Consider the following 8,374-nt stretch of genomic DNA (forward strand, 5'->3'; position numbering starts at 1 on the left):
TCTGCTATATAATTGTATTTCTGCTATGTTATAATATTTGTGCTAAACCAGAGTATTTGTGCTGAAACATAGTATTTCTGCCAAATGATAGTATTTCTGTCAAATTATACTATTTGTGCTAAAACATAGTATTAATTTAAAATGACAATATTCATAGTTCATCACAGTGTCTCTGGTAAATCACAGTATTTCTGCTATGTTGTACTCTTTTTCTAAATCATCGTGTTTCCGTAATGTTTAAGTATTTTTGGCTAAATATATTCTTTCTGTTATCTTATACTATTTCTCCTAAATTCTTGTATTTTTGAGAAGTTATCATGTTTCTGGTAAGTTACAATATTTCTGCTAAGTTCTGCTATGCTATTGTATTTCTGCCAAGTATTATGTTTCCTCTAAGATATTGCAGTTCTGCTAAGTTATTCCATTTTAGCAAAGTTCCTTTGCTTCTGCAAAGTTTTTACAATTTCTGCAACTTCTCAGCTTTTTCAGCTAGTTTTTGCAAACAGCTTCAGCTTTGAAGCTGAAGCTTCATGAACACCAACACCAGCTCCTTGGTGTTGGTGTTCAGAAGAAGACTGTTCTTATTACTGCAGTCAGTTAAATAAATCTATCATAATAAAGTACATTTTAACATAATGACCTTGTGTTTATTTATGTCTTTTAACCATTATTTCAAATTCAAAGAATCCTGTTTGAAACATTTATTAAAATATATAGAATAAAATTTCTCCTAGTTTCTTTTTGTTGCAAAAAAATCTAGTATAATAATATTTAAATTTACATATATTTTTCACGTTTTCAATGCCAATTTTGTGTAATGCCGGAGATTCCCACTACCCGTGAATGCCTCTTTTTTTACGTCTCCGGCTGACGCCTGAATCTCCGCCCACTCTCTGCTCCTTCCCTGCCGGTAAGCGCTGCTTCTCTGTCTCTCTTCTCTGAAATGAAATGTCTATAAGCTGTTTGAGTGATTTACCCAGTTGTTGTTAGTGACTTATAAAGGCAGTCGAAGTATAAGTCATGTTAAAGTAACACAATGACTACTTTTTTAGTGAAACGTTGTAATTTTAGTATTTAAAAGGAGTGTTTGGTATGCTAGCCCTAACAACCTAAGCGCTAACGCCTAGCCTAGCTGCTATAGGCCCAGTGTGAAATTAATATGGTTCATTTGATTGTTTAATACAGTTATTGTGTTGTATTTGGTTCATTCGGTGTGTTAGTGTTTCTGAGTCTCTTAGGAAAGTGAAGTTAGTTCTCCTCTTCACAAATCAGTCAGTTAAAACGGCCTCATTCTTTAGTTTGTAAGGTAATTTTAGAACCACTGATTAGCTGCTGAAGCAGCAGGGTCGGCAACTTCAAAGGAGCCATTTTACCGCCATTAGCTGTGTCCCAAAACGTCGGCTGCATCCTTCGGAGGACCCGGCCTTCGCGGTCTACGTGGGCCGGGTCCTTCAAAGAGCGAGAAGGCTGGAAGCGCGAGGCTGTGAAATGGGACGGTCTAGCCTTAAGATTTGCATCACCGCTGTCTCGCTGGAGTTTAATAAACTCGGCCGTCTGCTCCTTGCTATTTAAAATATAACAGGACACTGGCGTGAATTCTCCACCGTTTAACGTCTATTGAGCTGTGTGAAAATCCCAGAGGAACCCACCCGATGGATTAATAAAGCTTTATTTAATCTAATAATCTAATAACTTTGATCTCAGCCAAACCGATTTACTCCAGAACAAATAAAACACAGAAAAAAGGCAAACAATTATATTTTTAAGTTAGCCGAGTGACTTGTATATCATGTTTAACCTGAGTAGTGAAAGAGCGGGGGTCTGAAACCCCCCTCGCTTGCTATCAAGCCGGTGGGTGACAGACGTCTCTGAAAATGTCAGCACACTTTTGCAAATATGCGATGTCTTGATAAACCAAGCAGATATTTGTAATTTACACCGCTACTTTCTCGCCTTAAAATATGTTAAAAGTTTATTTTGTGGCCCAGAAAAATTAATAAGAGTAATTTTAAAACTTAGTAGCGGCCGCCATTGTTGGCAGCTGAAATTTGGCTGGGCCGCGCTTTGAATTCTGGGATATGGTGGGCCACGAAGGACACACCCGACCCATCCTTCAAATTAGGGGAAATGAAGGACGCATTTGTCGGCCGCATTTGAAAGAGTCGACGAATTGGGACAGCCTTCGTCGACTGGCTGTGACGTAATCGGCCTTCAAATGCGGCCTCCGGAGGATGCAGCCGACATTTTGGGACACAGCTTCTGACTGAAAGCCAGGAGAAAAGAGTCACGTGCCTGTAGCGGTGTGTTTTTGTGCTGTGGGTTAATTAACAGAAGGGAGAGAGAGAGTGAGGATAAAACACATAATATAAGAATAATAACAGGAAGTTTTTTTAATTAGTTAATTTTAGTTTTTTAGTTAAATTTTAAGAACTGTTTAACAAGCACTTGTTTGTGCAGGTTGTTTTTTTAAAATAAAACCTACACCTGCAGCTCTGTTTAACTTCTCACTTTGTGAAAAATTAACGAAATATAAAAAAGTCCACCTTCAAATAAATAAAATGCAGCAGTGCACCATTAATATTATAATTATGATATGTAGATATTTAAAACAACAGCATATTAAATGATACTGTGTGCAGGTGATAATATTTTTAGGAAGCAGAATTTGAATGCAGACCAACTCAAATGTTGAAGCCTACAAAAATATCATCCAAGCTTTCATTTATGATTGTTCATGCTTTGAAATTGTGATGTCAGAATTTGATAAAGTGTGCAGTGCTAGGTGTAGCAAATCATTGCTTATTAAATCTAATGTTTTATCTAATGACACCAAACTAATAGAGCTATCACATAACTGAGAAACGTGTGTGGCTTATTACAAATGGATGAAACCACATTTTACCTTAATGAAGACAGTAATCTTTAATAAGGTGTAGAAAAAAAGAGGTGAGTTGTTTGTTGCTGTGGTAAACAAAGAAGTGTACTGAATCTTTTGGACTACACGGAGTGATGCAGTATTGACTCTGATGCTGATCTGAGTTGTCTCATTCTGTATTTTTGTGCTTTGTCTTTTGTTACACAGAATGAAAGAGATCTTTGGTTTTGCCTTTGCTGGTAAGTAAACAGTGATTGTAACTGAAGCAGTATGAACCTGGCATTGCGTAGCACATTTGGCAACTTACATGCAGTAGTTTGACTTTTTGTGATATGTTTCCATTTACTGATGGGCAAAAACACAAAGTCAGGATTTATTACGTGTAGCAGCAAAGCCCCCACACAGGACCTCTGACTGTCCCTGAAAATGTCCCTGAAGTTTAATAGCCCATTTATGTATGATTTAAATTTCTTATGGCTTATCAAATCCAAACATAGCTAAATGTCAGTTGTTCATTTTCTCCTTATGTTTGTGGATTTAAGTAGCAGACAAAACAATGAAAGTGTTTTAGGGGAGTCAGTATAAGTGGTTGCTCAAACACTTAAGAGCTGCACAGTGATTGATTCATATTGTCTCTCAAATTCTGCTGATGTATTACATTAAAGTCAGAACACTGTAGAAGTATTTTGTACAGTTAAGCAATAATGAAAAACTAAGAGAACCAGAGGTGTGAGAGGACATTGTTAGGTACATTACAGCCAGTGTGTCTAATTGGTTTATTACTTATTTGGTGAATATAATGTGTTTTAAAATTTAAATAGAAAAGTTGCCAAAAAGGTACACTGCAAAATACATAAATATTCCTAGCAACGGGTATAATGAGAGGACTTTTTAGTGTAAAAATTTAAGACATTTAATTTTAATTACAAAACATGGTGCACCTCTGCTATTGTAACATGTCAATATTTAAAGGTATTTTCAGATTTACATATTCATATCAGACATGATGAGGTTTTCTGTTGCTTCTGATTTATATAATTACTTTGTATCTAACATTTTTAAAAGTTTTGGTTTTCACACTTTACTAGTACTGACTTGTTGTAGAAAATGTTGGAGCCACAAAGCTTCTGTTTAGGAAATATTTGGTATATCCTGCACTTGTGCCAACAAATATTGGTGGCTATTCTTTGTATTTCTGTAGTAATGAATGCTTTTATTACACTTGCTATAGCCATGTGAGACGCTGCAGTTCATTTATCTCCTCTTTAGACTACAGTAAGCTCATAAAGCCTTAAATAAATTGAGAATTTTACTAGTTAATTTATGTCACAGTAAGTTGGATTGTGTGTGAAGAGGCTCAACAGTCTGAATCATCAAACAGTGATCTGATGAATTGTTTCCTTTCTCTAGACTGCTGATCTGATCGTCTCAGTCTGGTAAGTAAAGGTTTGTCTGAGGTGCAGTGCTGGGAAATGTTTCTCATTATAGGAGATTCAGTTTAGTGCAGTGAGTCAGCACAGCTCTTGGCAATCATCAGATCCTAGAAAAGTCTATGTAAACATTTCCAGACTTACAGATCTCTCTTATCATCGTACTACATTTTTAGTTAGGCCCTAATATCGGCCATGCTAAGTTTATTGTAGATTTAACGGAGTGTGTATTAAACATGCCCCAAATTTGACTGAAAAATCTAGAAACTGCTGTATAGGAGTCATCTGTCTCCAAATTTTTCATTTTGCCAAAAGTCATACTGAGTAAATTATTTTTTACTTTTATGTTAACGGCTCCCCAGACATTATGATATACTGTTGTACCAGGTAAGTACACACAGAAACGGGAATTTGAGACCTTCGGGCATTTAGGATCATGTGAGTTGAGTGCATGTCAAGTGTTTAAAGCAGGTGGTCTGAAACTGTCTGCTCTGACTTCATTGTGTGGGTTTAGCTTGACCATATAATGTTTATAGTAAGTTACTGTAGCACCACATCTTGGTTTACAGACTCAGTTTGTTTTTATTGTGTTAATAGAATGCAAAAATGTCCTTAGAAATGTCCCACCACCATATGATAAACATTTTCATTCAGTTGAATCTAATAATGTACTGTACAACTCTTCAGTGTGTAATGATATATATGTTCTGTATTTTTCGGACTGTAAGGCGCACTAAATTCTAAGGCACATTAAGCCAAACAAAACAGATAAGTCAAACTTTATTCAACTCATTTACAATAACTCTCAAAATTGTTCAGTTGTAAGACATAAAATACAGAACAATACACTCACTTTTCAGGATTTGTGGATTGATGAATGTGGATTGATCAGTTTGAAATCTGCTTCATAAGCATGGCTCTCAACAGGTGCCAGGCCCTTATACACACACACCATATTATGTTGAAGCACAGTACGAATTACTCTACGAGGGTGCTGACTATGGTAGCCATGCTCCGACAATACATCAAATGGTGCTGCTTTGTAGCTTACCAAAGTCATACTAAAACATTTGACAGATTTGACAGATTGTCGTGTACCACATAGAATTGGTTTGAAATCAGTAAGCACAACCATACATAAGGTGCACTGTCTATTTTTGAGAAAATTAAAGGCTTTTAAATGTGCCTTATAGTCTGAAAAATACGGTAAAGGCAGGTTTATTGGAAGTGTGTCTAATTCCACTTTCTTTCTGTCTTACAGGTGACCTGCTGCAGAAAACCCTCTCCCTCTATCATTAACAAGCAATTCAGTCTGTCCTATCACTCTCCCTCTCCCTGCTCCATCTTTTTTGACAAGCCATTCTATCTTCTATCCATTCTCCGCCATGTGCTCTATCTAATTTGACAAACTTGAACCTGAGTTGAAACGCAATCCTGTGACTTGAAATCCAGTTTTACCAGAATCTAAGTTTTTTGAATTGAAGTTACCACAACTTCGTCAATCTGTATTCAGAATTCTGAGAGATCTCCGCTCTCACTGCTCCATCTTTCCTGTCGTTAAACTCTCTCACATCCAGTCATTTTGCTGGAAATCACAAGTAGAAAGTTAAAATTACAGTAGTAGAATTTCAGTACAGTAGAACTCACAGTAGAAACTACTTACACAGCCCTACATTTGTCATTTTAATTTTGCATTACACTTTGGAATAAACATTGATTGGCTGTTTGGCTTACAGGTGCAATTGCTTTGATAAATTATATAAAATATACACCTCTTAAAGGTTTATTTGTAATAACACAATCTGGTTATTTTGTAATACATACATTCAGACTGCTGTATTTACATAAATATTAAATTAGATTCAAATACATTTTTCAAGTCTGTTTCATTGACTATAACATTTGACTACAGTAAGTTTATACTAATATTATTTAAGGACAAACCCATTTCTGTTACTCAGTGTAAGTATTGAGTTACAATTGTCATTGAGAAGCTGCCCTGAGGACCCAGACTTCCTGTTTCCTGACTGCTGCAGAACATCCAGCTGAAGAATCCTCATCGCCTGTCATCTGATCACCGCACCACCACAGCTCCTTATATTTGCTTTAAATTTTAGATATCTAAAAGATTTACACAAAGTCTACTTTAAAGCTAAGAGTTTTATTATAGCCTGTTGATTGTTGAGATTTATTGTGCATATTACTTCACAGAAGTATAGACCTATTCATTAACCAGTCTGGTTAAAAAAAAAAAAGAGAATATACAGTTTTTGAAAAAGCTACAATAAAACTGTTTTTAAAGATCTTTCAATAACTTTTATATTGAGTTTGTATTTAAGTCAGCCTTTTACATCAATTACACAGTTATAAGAACACTTTACCATTTGTATAGTTTTACATTTATCCATTTAATAGAAACTTGAGGAGTTTTTCAGTGTTTACAGGTTGAGTTTTGTTTACATTTGTGTATAAATACATATAAGGTCCAGTTTGTACTTGCACAAAATGCCAAGGAAAGGTCAAAGGTCACAGTCCCAGAAGCTTAGATGGCAAAAGCAGAAGGAACAGGTAAATGTTTCTCAGACCGGTGAGCAGGTAAAGGTGTCTGTTACAAGTATTCCCAGTCCAGAAGTGCAGCTCAGCGTTCAGACAGCCGCAGTGTCTTATGCAGATGTGGTAAAGAGAGGTGTTTGCTCATCATCTGTGCCAAATGCTAAAGTACAGCAGGTAATCCAGACTGAACCCCAGGTAACTGTGCAAACGCAGCATGATGGAGAAGCTCCAGGACCGTCTCATGTACAGGTTGCAAACAGTGAAAGTCGCCCACGAGTGAGTAGCGTCTGTGCATCCCGAAGCCAGGCCTCTGCTAAGTATGGAAAGTACCGGAATCAGCAATGCATGGCGAACAGTTTGGTTTTCCTCTCATTCTTACACGAGGATGAATTCATTACCAGAGCAGATCTTAACCGTGTGTTGGACAAAGGCCATGCCGTGTATTCAGATGCCAGAAAGAGGTTTGTGAACAGCGTGTTTCTAGCCTGCGATGAACTTCCCACAGTGGTCACCAGCCGCAGACACGAGTATCAAGTCGACATGTCTCAGTTTGCTCGTTACGGCACATTTGATGGTACAGATCACTTTCCGAGCCTTGAACAGGGACTACAGCGTTTGGCTTCAGAGTTTCGCTACGCTTTGCTAGTCATGGGAGGAACAGTCATCGCAGTTTGCAGGCTGACTTCAGGTGAATACGCATACTTTGACCCTCACCCACGTAAGTCTACAGGAATGCCATTGTCGCTAAGTGTAAGTGGTGGAACTGCAGTTGTGTTAAAATTCACACGTCTTAACGACATGATTGACAGGATCAAACGTTTGTACCGAATGTTTAGCATCGCACCAACCTGCACTTATGAGCTACAGCCTGTTGAGTTTCACAGTGAAAACGCTGCTTACCAAAGAGATGCTAATCAAAACACCGAATACAGACAATGCGCTACAAGTGGTCCAGCACCAGATTTAAATGAACCTGTTCCTGAATTAAACTCCCAGACATCCAATGAGCAGACACAGAAAACTGTGACTGACACTTTAACCACAGAAGTGACATCATCCAGAGTGGATTATTCAAATGAGACAGCTGCTCCTGAAAGCAACCATCATCCTTCTGATCTTTTACAAAAAGAAACATCTGCATCTTCTGTGAGAGAACCTCAGGTAACATCAGATTCTGTTCCTCAGAAGGATCCAACCGCTGCCTCCTGTTCAACCAAGACAACACAGGAACTTTCACATAAACTGCTGAAATATAGTAAACAGGAAAGGAAAAAAATGAGGAGAAGATCATTGGCCCAACAAAAACTACCAAAAAGAAAGGAAAATCAGAAAAATAAAGAAAGGCATATGTCTAATGATCCTGATCCCAGACAAAAGAAGAGTGTGTACAAAAGTAATCTATATAAGCTAAATCCTACATATAGAGAGAAACAGAGGGAACATTTGAGAAAGATCTATAAGGAAAGAGATGATTTTAAGGAAAAACAGAAAGAGCAAATGAGAAGGATCTATAGAG

At 37.2% G+C, this 8,374-nt stretch overlaps 1 long non-coding RNA gene across 1 annotated transcript; it reads left to right on the forward strand.

The window, feature by feature from the left end:
* Positions 1 to 3,075: 3,075 nt before the first annotated feature.
* LOC146378527 (uncharacterized) lies at positions 3,076 to 6,116 on the forward strand. Its single transcript, XR_014801661.1, has 3 exons — positions 3,076 to 3,114; positions 4,286 to 4,311; positions 5,567 to 6,116. It is a non-coding gene; the product is annotated as an uncharacterized LOC146378527 (long non-coding RNA).
* The last annotated feature ends 2,258 nt before the right edge of the window (positions 6,117 to 8,374 follow it).

The sequence above is a fragment of the Perissodus microlepis genome, chromosome 11, assembly GCF_051167445.1.
Source record: "Perissodus microlepis isolate ML-2025 ecotype Zambia chromosome 11, ASM5116744v1, whole genome shotgun sequence".
Classification (NCBI taxonomy): Eukaryota; Metazoa; Chordata; class Actinopteri; order Cichliformes; family Cichlidae; genus Perissodus; species Perissodus microlepis.